A 15557-nucleotide genomic window follows, 5' to 3' on the forward strand; every position below is an offset into this window, starting at 1 on the left:
TTTGATGCACGTTTGAGCAACATTTGGAGAAAATATGCAAAATCCATGTTTTTGCTGAAACCGGCAAAAACACATGAGATGATGAAAATAATAAATAAACAAGGAATCACAAGTTGTGGGACCGGTCACGGCTAGGGCATGGACGGACGGCTGACATGCGGTCCCACATGCTTTTCCCAGTTTTATGTGATTTTATGTATTTTTCTCTGATTTAAGGGAAATTCCATGAAACTGGAGAGTTTGGCGAAATTAGGTAACTTCCATGAGATGAGAGGCATAAATTAAAATATAAAATAGGGAATGGGAGTGTGGGGCCGACAATGGTCGTGGCATGGCCGGCCGACCAATGGGCGCGGGTCCCAAGGCACTCTTTCCAATTTTATGTAATTTTGATGATTTTAGATAATTTTCATAAAATCAAAGGGATTTGTTGAAAACCAAGATATTTTGTTGAAATCAGGGAGTTTACATGAAATCAGGAAACAAAACACCAAATAATAATAAAATAATATGCGTGTGGGACCGGCTAGGGCATGGCCGGCCGGCTAGAGACCGGTCCCACAAGTTTTTCCTAATTTTTTAATATTTTCCATGATTTTAGAGAAAATACATGAAATTAGGTAATTTTAGGGAAAATTCATAAAATCAAGGAATTTTCATAATTTGAGGAGGAATAATAAAATAATGGGACGTGAGGTGTGGCCACGGCCAAGGCATGACCGGCCGGCTGGCGGTCCCGCGACATCTTTCCCTAATTTTATTATTTTTTGATAAAATCATGTGATTTAGATAAAAATACATGAAATTAGGTAATTTTTATGATTCTAGGGAAAATTCTTAAAATCATGGAATTTTCATAATTTGAGAAGGAATAATAAAATAATGGGACGTGAGGTGTGGGACCGGCCACGGCCAAGGCATGACCGGCCGGCCGGCCGGCCCGCGACACCTTTCCATAATTTTATTATTTTGATAAAATCATGTGATTTAGATAAAAATACATGAAATTAGGTAATTTTCATGATTTTAGGGAAAATTCATAAAATCAAGGAATTTTCATAATTTGAGAAGGAATAATAAAATAATGGGACGTGAGGTGTGGGACCGGCCACGGCCAAGGCATGACCGGCTGGTGCTTGGTCCCGCGACACATTTCCCTAATTTTATTATTTTTTGATAAAATCATGTGATTTAGATAATTTCTTTGAAATAAAGGAAATTTGCTCGAACGAGAGGATTTTCATGAGATCGTGAAAATAGTAAAAATATGGTAAAATATAAAATTGGGCGCGAGACTAGTCACGGCATGACTGGCCGGCTGGTGAGCCTAGTCCCCTGGCGCTTTTGTTTAATATTTTATTATTATTATTTTCCCTTCCTATTTTGCATAGGTTCCTCGTTCGTTCGTATTTTTGAAATGCTCGTTCGTGCATTCAAAATGCTGGTCTGTGCATTATCTGCTAATTACACTTGCACCATTTTTATCAGGGCTTATTCGATTCTCAGATGCCTGTTCCGTTGAATATTTATTACTAACCTGTGGAATTCTGCTGGGAAGAACCACAGATTGAAGTAACGAAATATAACGAGGAATCGTAGAATATTGCTGAATATTCAGGCGATTAATTGACGACTCGTAGAATATTGCTGGATATTCAGACGATGGCTCGTAGGATATTGCTGGATATTCAGACGATTTAAGATAATTAATTATTGGCTCTATACTAGAAGGGCTTCCTGTCTAGGAGCATTAATTATCTGAGGGTTGAGCAATATGAACTTGCTGGAGTGTCATATTCCTCTTGCATAGTCGTGGAAAATATGGTTACATCCCGAAGACGTTGTCGCTCTATACTAGCAGACATGTTGTCTAGGAGCCGCCCAATCTTTCGATTCTATACAGTATGAGATGTGCCGTGGCCTCAGCTGAGAGACTGCACATCTTCATCTTCTCTGAGAGACTTTCTCCATCATAGGTTGCATGAGATTTCATGCATAGAGACATGAGTCTCGATACTCATCCGATTGTCGGATCCGGAGTAATTACTGAAATTGCTCAGTATTCATGAGATGTGCCGTGGCCTCAGCTGAGAGACAACACATCTACACGTACTCTGAGAGACAACTTTCTCAGTCAGAGATTTTATGACATGAGATTTCATGCTTTAATGAGAGACATGAGCTTCAATACTCATCCGGTTGTCAAATCTGGAGAATATTTTTACAATTCTACCCTTTGTCGAAAATCCACCATCTACACCTTTAACTACATAGGTTCACGCACGCACAATTCACAACCCTAAAGAGAGTAGAATTGTCGAGAATAACCATCTTTTATTGATTAAACATGGAAGTCCCTTGCAATATCAATTAGATATGAAAGAATTCCAAATTTGCAAAATACAGCAAACCTAAGAAAATAACAAAATATTTTTCTTTTCTTAAAGCCTGAGGTGTGCACAATCTTGTCTAGATCAGGCACATGAGACGAGATACATAGAAACAACGCAATCAAGTTGTGTTGCGGTGAACGACAATCTGTCCACCATAACCTTTTTGAAAGGAATTCATAGAACCATGTCTACCAAAAATTTTAGACCATACTCTTTTCTCTAGTGGTCTTGACCTATCTTTAGAAACCAACTTCTTTGAAGAGGATAAAATCTTACATACCTCGGCGGTTTTTTGAACAAGTTTAAGCTTGTTTGCTAGACGATTTGCTCTTCGTTAAAGTTTATTGACATATCCCATCTTGTGTTTATACTTGAAACACTTTGAAAGTTCATGACCTTTGAGTGAACAATAAGAGCATGTCAATGGATAAGATGATTCAGACGCCCGAGATGTGCAAGCTGCTAGACACAGAGTGGAACCTGAAAAATCAGACAGAAAGTTTCCAACAGAAAAATCAGTTTTTTCTTCCAGATTGGTTGAGTCTTCTTCTGGAAAAATATCAAGATTGATGTATGTATTTCTACAATTATCAAAATAAATATCTTCACAAAGAAGTGCAACACTTGATTTTTCGTCTTCATTGGAATCATAGTGATCAAACATTTCATCAAGAGTTGCAGAAAGACCTTTGTTCCCAGTGTATTTTCTACGGTTCAGACACTCATTTGCAAAATGACCAAAACCTTTACACTTAAAGCACTGTGGCATGTCCTCATCACAGCCTCGTCAGCATCCCTGTTTTTAGGAGGAATACGATTTTAAGGTTTAACTGATGATCTGGGATTGTCTCTGGAGAACCGTTTACTTCTCTTCAATAGAAATGAAAAAACGTGGGTCTAACAACACCACCCAATATTTCGCTTAGCAATCTGTATGGACTAACTCCGAAATACTTTGCTAGAGAATCAACTAGACAGTCAGACTCAATCTAGATAAAAGTATCTCAAGGAGTTAATATCTCCCTCTTGATTTGATTTTTACTCAAGCTAAAAACAACAGCGAGTATTTATCAAATACAAGGAATAACTTGGACGGTACCAAAGACCAATATCCAAGTGTTAATCAAGGAAATCAACAACCACAAGGTCGGATCTCTAATCGATTAAACTTTAACGCACAACCTGTATTGTTTCATTTATAAAGATAAACAATATAATGCGGAAAATGAAATAACACAGACACCATATATTTTGTTAACGAGTAAACCGCAAATGCAGAAAACCCCCGGGACCTAGTCCAGATTGAATACACACTGTATTAAGCCGCTACATACACTATCCTACTCCAAGCTAACTTCGGACTGGACTATAGTTGAACCCCAATCAGTCTCCTACCGATCCAAGGTACAGTTGTAATCCTACGCCTCTGATCCCAGCAGGATACTGCACACTTGATTCCCTTAGCTAATCTCACCCACAACTAAGAGTTGCTGCAACCCAAAATCGCAGACTTGATAATAAACAAATCTGTCTCACACAGAAAAGTCTATCAAAGGATAAATTTGTCTCCCACAGATAAACCCTACCGTCTTAAGATATGAAATCAAGGTGAACAGGAACCAATTGATAATACGATCTTATATTCCCGAAGAACAGCCTAGATTAATCAATCACCTCTCTACAATCCTTCCTGACTACACGGGCGGTTTGTCGAGGAATCACAAACAGTGAGACGAAGATGTTTGTGACTTCTTTATATTGCCTATCGGAGAACTCTCACGATCTCAAGCCAATCAAAGATTGTACTCGTACGATAGAAGATGCAAGATCAGATCACACAACTATGATAAAAGTAATATCAGTTTGGCTTCACAATCCCAATGAAGTCTTTAAGTCGTTAACCTGGCTTTAGAGAAGAAAACCAAAGGTTAAAGGAGAATCGACTCTAGCGAGCGCACTAGTATCACACAGACGTGTGGGGATTAGTTTTGCACAATGCTATATGTCTCCTTTATATAGTCTTCAAATCAGGGTTTTGCCTTAGTTACAAAGCAATCCATATTCACCGTTAGATGAAAACCTGATTTAGATTCAAGCTAATATTTTTCAACCTTTAGATCGAAAACTTATCTTGTCACACACACTTGGGTAGACGTTTACTGGGTTTGTGAAAACCATGCCCAAACGTGTACGTGTATGTTGGTTCAACATAGTAACCCAAAAGGTTAACCATATGAGCATTTCATATTAACCTTGTTCTTCTTCACCATAACTAGTTCAATTGACTCAAATGAACTATTTAGAGAGTTGTTCAATTGCTGTGAGATCTTATGTAACTACACAAGGCATAATTGAAACAAAGATGATTCGATTTGATTAAATCGGCTCATGAACTTTATATCCACGGTTTGCATAAAGCATTACTTAGTAATTTAAGTTTCATGTTCAGAGCACATCTTTAGATCATAACCTCTTAAGCTCACAAACAAGTTCGCAGACTTAAGACAACCGGTGGAGTTTTTCCAAACTCAGCAAAAAATCTCGGCAAGGAGACTTTCGCCAATTCGCGGACTAAACACGCAAACGAGTTTTTGAAAAATCCCAGCAGAAATTCTCGGTACAAGAACTTCCGTCAGTTCGCGGACTGTGTTAGCGGACTTGGCAAAGCCAATTCCTCCGGTTTCTCTCAATCAACAAAGTTCGAAAATTTCGGATTAAGGAATACATGGTTATGTAATCTAAACTCTCATTCCAATCATTGAGACATTCTCAGAGGACGTTATATAGCCGTTGTTCACAGACCGTTTCACGTCAGAGCAATTCTCAAAGTAATTGAAACTTTTCCTGACTTTCGTCACTAGGTGAAGATAAACTTGATCAAAGCGAAACGCTTTACCAACACATGATTTCGAGATATAGATAGGCGAGATATGCTCGAATCGAAATATCAAATGTGTATGATCCAGTCTATATAGAATACTACTTTTGTCTCATAAGAAGTAGGAGATAGAAGGATAGACTTTTGAGTGATAGATAAGTTCAAGTCTCCACATACCTTTTTGTTGATGAAGTTCCACGGTTCCTTGAATAGATCTTTGTCGTTGTATGATGAATTTCCATGAAGTCCTTGAGCTCAACTACACTTTTTTATCCTAGTCCGAGACTTAGCTATGTAGGCTAGAAATCAAGACTTATAGTTTTGATTACTAACATTGACAAACATGCTTGAGATAGCAGTGCATGCGAGGTCGACCGAGCTATGCTCTAACAATCTCCCCCTTTGTCAATTTTAGTGACAAAACTATTAATACATATGGAATACAACAAAGATACACTTTAGTGGCTCCTATTCCATAGTCTAATCTTCAACGTTCCCTGAAATCTTCGTCCTTCCAAGTACTCAAATGATCCCAAAGATTTACTTTTGTCAAGTAATTTAGTGTTCTTTTGTGCTTTGAAGGAAACATCCTTTCCGATTTTCGGCGTATGCTCATGATCAAAGATCTTTAGCTTTCCAACCAACGTATTTCTGGAGAGAGCATCAAAGTTATTTCCCTCAACGATGGCATGCTTCTTATAATTGTGTCTAGACGACAACGATCTGAGAATTTTCATCACAATTTCCTTAGAAGGAAGAATAACCTTTTCCACAAGGATTTACACCAAGAATGGTTACCATAAGTGTATGAAAAAATTTCTTTGACACTAAAAACCACATCCAATGGCTTTGATTATTGCTTCTAACCTGTTATACTTAAGAATTTCAATCACAAATCAAGTTAGGTAATTAAGAACCATACACGTGGTATTTAGCCATATTCATCTTTATCACAACTAGTTCAAGTGACTCAAATGAAACTAGTTAGAGAGTTGTTAAATTGCTTAGATCTTATAGAAGTATACAAGACACAATCGAAGCAAAAACGATTTTGATTCACTCGAATCGATTCATGAACATTACGGCCACGGTTTGCAAAGATTGCATTCGGAACCTCGGGAATAGAAGTGCTTAGAGTTATCTTTATCTCTCTCTCTCTCTCTCTCTCTCTCTCTCTTATTGTTAGAACGTTTACAAAATTGAATCCGTGAACCTAACTGAAAAGGCGAGGGTACCCAAATATACCTCAAGCTAAAACTTTTCCTTCCTATAAGTTCTTTCTCCGAAAGTGATTGTCTATGGACTGAGTCGAGACAAAACAACTAATCGGTTCACACTTCGTGTGATCGTCTATGGATACGATATCAAGACAATACAACAACGAAGTATGTTTACTTGATACAAAGGTTCGGACTTAACCAAACACAATAAGATTGCTTATCAAGTAAATAAGAATTAACGTTTGTGTAATTTACTTTAATTATAATAAAACAATTATAATGCGAAAATATAAAGTAAATGACACAACAAGATTTTGTTAACGAGGAAAACCGCAAATGCAGAAAAACCCCGGGACCTTGTCCAGAATTGAATACTCTCAGGATTAAGACGTCATACAAAATAAACCAACTTCGTATAGTTGAGACCAAGCAACTAAACCTATAGTTCACCTAGTTCCGTCTGTATTCCCACGCCTCCAACTTATGAATAAGTCAGGTACTTGGAACAATTCCTTTGGTTCGTATTCCAAACAGTAAATGAACAACAAATCTGCTTGGTATCAACTCTCTTCAACCAAGTGATATGAGTCGGACAAAGGCTCTTCTGTTTATCTTAACATAAACTCCTTCGTCAGGTTCTTATATCTATCTTATGTTCAATTACCCAAAGTAATCATAATATTTTGCAATCAATACCTTTAATCCCAAGGAACCGTATTGATGCCGATCTACTCAACTATTCTATCCAATCTACCACAAGGATAAACCGATTATAGTGAGATCCTCTTTTTACCAAAACAAGTATTGTGCACACCAAGATTTATATAACTAAGTCAGAAATATTTTATCTCTTCTTTGTCTTCAAATCTTCTTAGATCTTCAATAAACACCTGCACAAAACTACATGAATCTCTTGTGATCAATCACACACAGAACGAAGTCTGTTAACAATGGATTATCACAAGATCGTCTTTAGCACTAACAACAGTCTAAAGATCCCTGTCGAAACTTCGAACTAGTTTGAATGAATGTTATATCATAAGAGAATATTCTCAAGCATAAACAAACTAGGTGCAATCAAAGTTCAACCACCGTTAGTCAATAAAATCAATCGAAAACAAAAGATAAACCGCAATTATCTAGTTTCCCACCAACGGTACTCGTAGAGCTTATCAATCCCAAAGAAGTCTTTAAATTGAGCGTCCGTAAGAGATTTCTCCTAATTAGGTTACTCTCCTCTCCGAATAGGCGGCTTCACCAATAACAGTACTAAAGAGGAAGTTTACTGTCACGCAGGATTAGTTTGCTAGAAATGCAAACTTCAAGTATTTATAGACAAGGAAGTTTGGACACCAAGGAATTTCCAAAACCGAAAATATTCTCAAGATATTTAATAATAATTTCCATATTCGGTTTTCATAATTCCTGAGAATGCTCTGTCCAAAATAATGATCGAAAATCTCCTTGGAAAATCTTTAACTAGCAAATGCACATCACTAATTCTTATTTTCCATATACAATTAAAAACCTTAATTAAAAGATTCTTAACTTACTTAATTTCGATCCTGGGATTTACTTCCTTCTTAGCCGTTAAGGAATATCTTTGAACAATAAAAGATACGCATTACTACATGTGTTCAAAGTGTGTCGACACCCTTACTTCCTTCTTACAAACTACACAAACTCGATCATACCATCAGGTGATTACTTAAGATCAGTTTCACTAATAAAAGTCATACCAATATAAAATTCAGGCCTCATGTGAATATTTTTACCAAGAACACAAACCAGTCATGAGCGGTTATACTAATCATACATATTGGTCGTTCATAAGATATGCAATGAAGAACAATCCCAATAACGCCTGGCGATTTCCTTTTCGATTCAAAAACAAAGTTCATGAACTTACTTCCTTAAAACACATGTAAAAACGTTATTTTCTAGGATGAAATCGTTATCTCATACCCATACATAATCCCAATAGCATTCAAATGATTATGTCGATGTCTTATCTACAAAGTTTAATGGTTAAGCAATAAACCTCGTATTGTATTTCTTAATACTATGTCTATCTAGAGTGTTCATGCTTCGCAGTTTTGTTTTCAATATGCACGATGTAAAGACCCTCAAGCTCGTCAACGCTATTTGACCGATCAAGAGATAGTCAAGATACGATTTATTCGTTAATGACTCGATTAGTTAATATAGATTTTAATTATTAGAAATTAATCTAACATCGATTTAGAAACGAATCTAATACCGATAGATAGATCTCGAAAAGTTACGTGGAATGGACTACTCGAACGTGTCAATCGGATATCAGACGAAGAAGATATCACTGGATAGTTAGAAGGGAAAATAGACTTTTGCAGTGGACCGACCTGGATGCCCATATCCAAGTGATGGGTGCCTTTATCATTTTTCGTTGGTCTTATCTAACCAAGTCGAGCAGATAAACTCGTATTTCTTTCTTTCATTCTTTCTTATTCTTCGTTCTTCTTCTTTCTTCTTCTCTTTTCTTTTCTTCTTCTGTTTCTCGCCTCCGGCGATTCTGAGAATTGATTTGAGAGAATTTGTTGTTGTAGAAGTTTAAGTTTATGAAGGTGAAGATAAGGTGATTGTAAATCGATGGGGAAGATGATTAGGGATCGAATAAATAAATCAGAGGAAATCCAGTTAGGGTTTTGCAGAACTGTTTAATTGAATTTGTATGAAATGAATTGGTTGATTAGGTTGCTGATAGATGAAGAACAAAGGGGTTATCTTTTAATTGATCGATTGAATGAATTCGGGTTAGAGAAGAAGAAGAAGAAGAAGAAGAAGAAGAGATGTCGGTCTGTAGAGAAATCAGAAAGTTATGGTTTGGGTTTAAGTTCAAGATATGGGAGAATAGAGTAATCTAAGATGGATTTGAGAATTCTTATTAGAACTAAAGCTAGGGTTGATGAGAAATTAGATGAATTTGAAGAGGTGATTGGGGATTTGAGAAATCAGTGAGCTAGGGTATTGAAGTAGAAATTCAAAGAAGAATTAGAGGATGAAGTTGATGGTTTAGGATAATGGATTCACAGTTGAGTTAGATAAAAGGGTTATGTTTGGTTGGAGTTATAACTGGTAGTGTTGACGAACTAGTATGTGATGGGGTGGAGATGAATGTGTAGGATTGGGAGTTTTATTTGTAACTGTGTTAGTGATGATAGTACATGGAGGAGGAATGGTATTCTTTTGCATGGGAAATGGGATTGCAGTGAAAATGAAAGAATAAACTGAACTTTGTGTTGGTGAGGAAATGGTGGTATTTTTGGTATTGCGAGTGAAGTGGTAACTAGTGGTGTTTGGGGGATAAATGGTGGAGTTGCAGTTAAGGATTAGATGAATGAATAGGAAATATGTATGAACTGGTGTTGATGTTATTGCTGGAAATATTCTGGTGGAATGTTGTGTTGGTGGTTGTTGATCTGAAGTGAATATTAACTAGTATTGCAGGTGGAACGGGAAAGATAAGTTGAGGTGTTGTAATGGAGGTATTGAAGTATATTGGTGTAGTTCAGACTGGATACAAATGTTAGAAATAGAAGTTGCAGATGAGGTTTGAGTTATGGTGTTGCTGTTAGATATTAATGTTGTTGAAGTAAGTAATGTTGCAATACTAGGGATGACGATTGTAGGAAATAACTTTTAGCTCCAGTGGAGGCTTGCTACTGCATTTGCAGGTAAACTGAATTATCAGTTGTAATTGAATTATGAAGTTTGATTTGAGAATGTGTATTGCTGAGAACTTTGGTTGTCGATAGTTATAACTGAATTGATATAGATAGTGTTGTTGTTTATAAATAGAGATTAATGAATTTTATAATAGGGTTTTGGCCTATAGAGTTTGTTGCTGTTGCACCATGATGGTACAACAGAATGTTTGGCCTGAGCAAGGGCCTAGGTTTGTATCACCTGAATCAGTCTTGTAGACTGAGTTAACTCATTGAGTTTTCCTGTCTTGACCTGAGTTGGATCGCTGACCGATTCATGTTTGACTTGTTTGACCATTGACCCTGGACTTTGACTTGATCTTGGACTTTGACGATAGACTTGACTTTGACGTTGACTTGCGATCGTTAGTTGACTCAGATGGACTGGACCTTAGTTTAATGGGCTAGTTTGATGGACTTGGGCTTAGGTTTAGTTTCCTATTTTGATGTATTTGACCCTTATGGTCCGATTTGACCTTGGTTCCTTCTACAAAGTTGTAGATGTTCATAAGACTTAGATAATTAACTATAGAACCAACCGAATTGAATAGTAAACCTTAGTTATGCTAAAGATAGAGAATCAAACGTTGTAAAGTCATAAATTGTCTTAGAACCATTAGATAGACTTGTATGATTCTAGTTTGAGCCATTTTGGATAGATTCTTAGAGTGCTTGTATGATTAACAGTTAGTTATTAACAACGATCGATTCAAAGGATGAACCAGTGGATCGTGGATCTCGAGGTAGGCGTGGCTTGTCATCAAAAGAGGTGGGAATTTACATTTAGCTCTTTTGTGATTATTGTTGTTTTCTTTTACAAAAGTTTATGTTTAACAAATTCATGCATTGTCTGATTGTGTATTTCATGCATTGTTTTATTTAAAATTCCAAAAGTACCATTCTTTATTTTAATCTTTCCATTGTTTGGAAAGGAATTGTAATGCCTTGTTTGTCTTTATGAATTGTTTGGGAAATAAGAATTTCCATTTGATTGTTTGGAAATGAGAATTTCCATCTATGGTATATAGGGTACTGCTCCTTCATTTACTGGTGCGGGACGAGTCACCATATTATTATCTAGGTGCGGTACGAGTCACCATATTATACATTGTTTAGAAGGAGGTAGTTCCATATACATGATTGTTTACCTCTGTGAATTGGTTGTGTTTAGTGTTAGGGAAAACATGAATTGTTTTCAAATCATTTCCAATGATTGCATGAAAGTTAAATGTATTCCTACAGGGCACCCCTTTTAGGGATGATGTGCTCACCCATTCCCACTTTCAGTTTTAGAGACAGATCAGAGTTGTGCAGGGAAAGCTTCGAGGAGTTGAGTCCGTTAGTTGGTTAACTTTTGCCATGTTTATTATGTTGTATATTCTATTTGTAAACCAAATGACTATTGTATAAGTATCATTTCAAAGGAGTTCTTGTATTTATATATTTCAAAACGGGGCTAGTTTCTGGGTTAAGTGTTGTAGCAGATTTCTTAATTGAATGTTTAAGTATATAATTTAGATTCGTTAGTGCCTATTTACTTAGTTAATCTCTTGGATTAGTCAGCTGCTATCTTAGGGGACGCTACACAGGACTTGAAAGATATGTTAGGGAATGAAACAGTTCAAGTCAAATATCACTAACCTCAAGTGGAAGGATGATGTTGTGGTTGTAGCTCCTTACTTCTTCACTTCTTCAAGTCTTCGCAATACTTGTAATGGCTCAAATCCTAATACTTTCAAGCTAACCTATACGAAGTTGACTCTAGTACATTTAATCAACGACTCTTAAATGAGTTTTGGTTCACTAAAATATGACAACCAAACTTGACATACCAACGCTTGGTGGGTTCAACCGAGCTATGCTGTAACAATCTCCTCCTTTGTCAGTTTTAGTGAAAAACTCTTAAAATCATATACATAAACAAATTACAAGAATTCATTACACATACGCTTGATTCCCGAATTCAACATCACATAACCTGCATACATTCAATCCTTAAAAATGCAACAACTGTTGACATTATAATAACAAAGCTCACACCTCCCCCCTAAAGGAGATAGGTAGATTTTCAATCCTCACGTCTTTGTTATACCAAATCATATGATATGTTACTCCCCCTTAGTCTATGCTTTTCCTCATTCGTTAGATAAACGTTCAAGTACCAATGTCCTTCTTCCCTAGTGACACCAATCAATATAAATTGACATGTTTACTCCATGTATTTCTCCCCCTTTTTGTCACAAAATGACAAAGAAAAGAAAAAAATAAAGGACAACACGAAAAGGATCTTACAAATCTCAAAATAGACTTGCAACCTATTGAGTCAAGCACGAGGGTTCCACACATCATTTTTGATAACCAATATCAAAACCGAAACTACGAAGTAATTATGTTTTGATATGTTATCATGGAAATAATTGCCCGAAGTAATTTTCCCAAATAGTTTAGCAAACCAAAAATCAACTAAGCATATTAGTTCCTTTGCTAAACCGATTGTACAAATACAATCGCTTCATTCGATAAGACCAAAATAAAGATAACTCTATTTTTTTCATCAGGTTCTAATTATCCATATAACTTAGACCTTTAGATTTTAAACAAACCAAATACTAGGTTAGTTAACTAGTATTTCTTGTTAAGGCATTCGATTAGACTTGAATAACCGAAACCTCCACTTTGATAAGTCTAACTAAGATCATAATTAACTTAGTTTCTCTTATCCGGAATCGAATTGGACTAAACAACTCATCCCGTAAACATATTATTTTGTCAAGCCATAAATAATTCATACAAACCAAAATAAATCAACTTGCACAATTATTCACCTCAACCGGAAGCAATTGAAACAACATAAACATTAAAGCACCGCAATTGCACCGTAAATTTTGTAAGCCTAAACAATTGATACCACACAACAAAGTAAAATAACAATAGTTTTTCTTAACCGGAACCAAGTGAATCATGCACACATCCATACACACATAATGGAATAAAACATCAATTGTACCGAAATTTTGTTAAGCAAAAGCAAAAAGATACAAGCAATAACATTAGGATTTTCTTAAACAGGAAAACAATTAACTAACAAGATTGTTACCTCAATTTCGCATCCAAATTCTCCAATATGATCGTATCTTATTCTTCCAGGGAGAATTGATATCAAAATACCATTATGTTGTCATCCTTATGCAAAACAAAAGAATAACAACAACCAACCTTTACCAGAGAAAGGTTGAAAACCGGTTTTTAACTATTGCAAGCAAAAGTTGAAAAACCCGCGAAACACATATGCTTTTATGCTAAACCAAAACCGATTCAACATATTGTGACTTTTTCACATTGTTTCTATCAGAACCCCTCATGATCCTTTGATAAAGCCTACCAACATGGGATAGAACTTAATCCTACTAAATCAAAAAGTCACCTAAACCATAAGGGTTCACAATATATGAGATCGAATATTAAGGTAGTAAAACCGAAATCAAACATCCCATAAACATACATAGAAATAAGATAAATGCATTCAAGCACAGGCTATGTAAACCTAAAACTATCACAAGAAAAATTATAAATCAAATAATTTTATTCATAATAGTTTTATTTATTAATAGACCAATACAATCAATGAAAGAAATCAAAAATTGATGTCTATTTTTCTAGATTAAGTAATACAACAAATAACTTAATCTCTATTAATCTTCAGATAGGTGTTTTCAAAGATCATCTTCAATTTCCTCAATTTTTTCAGGATCTTCATCAACAACATCTCGACTGATATCTCGGGTTCTGCACACAGTACCTTGGTTATGTTCACAGGCTAAAGCATTAACCTTTCGATTAATATTCCGAGCATACTCCCTATTACCAATTCCAAATTTAATCAGTTTCCTTTGGTTACGGATAACTGTTCTTAGTAATGCTGCCTGTCTATGATGAGTTTCGATGGTACCGAGGAGGACTTATCGTAGATTGATAATATCAACCTTAGCATCCAAATTTTTTTGGACAAGGATATGAGTCATATCTTCCTTTTCATTATTGATATTTTCACAACCAGATTTCTTGAAGGTATTATCAAGATGAACACTTTCCTTAAAAGTCATTCCACTCAAGGCTTTCAGAAGTTGTGTTTGAGATCTGGTTTGAGAATACATCCTTTTGTATAAGTTCTCAGACACGTTGAGTACAAATACTTGAAATACCTTTAGCACATTCCAAACATAGATATCAGCCTTATATAAATAATTCTGACAAGATTTGAAAAGATTTTCGCATCTAATGTGTTACAGAAACACAATATTCTCCAAAGAGATTGTCTCCAAAATCGGTATCAAGAGATACTTCAAAAATAACCACTCAAATCGTCTTTACACAAGTTGTTGTAAGACAACCTTTCTACACATAAGAATGTGTAAAGTGTACTTAAGATAGATTGAGTAATCTCTCTATATTGACTAATAGATATGAGTAGCATACCAGAAGCCCAGGTATATGTGCTTCCTTACATCCGAAGATTGGGCATTGTAAAGACGCACAATCCAATGCGGTTACGCATTGGGATGAGGATATTCCTCATCATATACCTCATGAGGAGATCTTCCTCCCTTTTGAACATCATCACGTTCTTCTTCGTGGGTTCTGAACCCATCCTCTTTGTTAGGAAAATTGCGAGATGCAATATCCTCAATTACATCTTGCGCCCAGTGTAGTTGCAGGAAATCCTACACTACACCCCTCACAAGATTTCATTAACATTCAACTCATTTTTGGATTAACAATCTTAATTTTATTGATGAATCTTTGAATAATCTTACAAGAAAAGATAAAGGAATCAAGAATAACCACTACTCTAGACTTTCTCTCTCCTATTTACTTGCTTCTCACTCAGAAAAGATCTCTCTCCCTTTTCTTTACAACTGAATGACTATTTATAGGAAAATACATAGTGGATGACAGCTAATCTGTCCTTTATTTTCGGATATGGTTTGCGACATTCTCGCAACCTTACAAATATTAATCTCGCACACTTCATAATTTTCGCAAGTTCATCATATTTTTCTCATGATTTAGCTGATGTCGTTTATTATGTCTTTTTTGAAATTGCTTTGCGACATTGTTGTGTTGTGTTTTTAATAATTTCGCTGAGGCATTGTTGCTGCGATATTCTGATCCTACATCTTGCCTCTTCTCATATCTTCTCTGCGAAGTAGAGAATGATGTGAGAAATGCCGCAGCTATCCATCACTTCATATTCTGCATTTATCACACGTATCCTTTCTCCCATCTGTTTCTTGACACGTCTTCTGTAACCGCTGCTTTTCAA

The sequence above is a fragment of the Papaver somniferum genome, chromosome 9 (genome assembly GCF_003573695.1).
Source record: "Papaver somniferum cultivar HN1 chromosome 9, ASM357369v1, whole genome shotgun sequence".
Taxonomy (NCBI): Eukaryota; Viridiplantae; Streptophyta; class Magnoliopsida; order Ranunculales; family Papaveraceae; genus Papaver; species Papaver somniferum.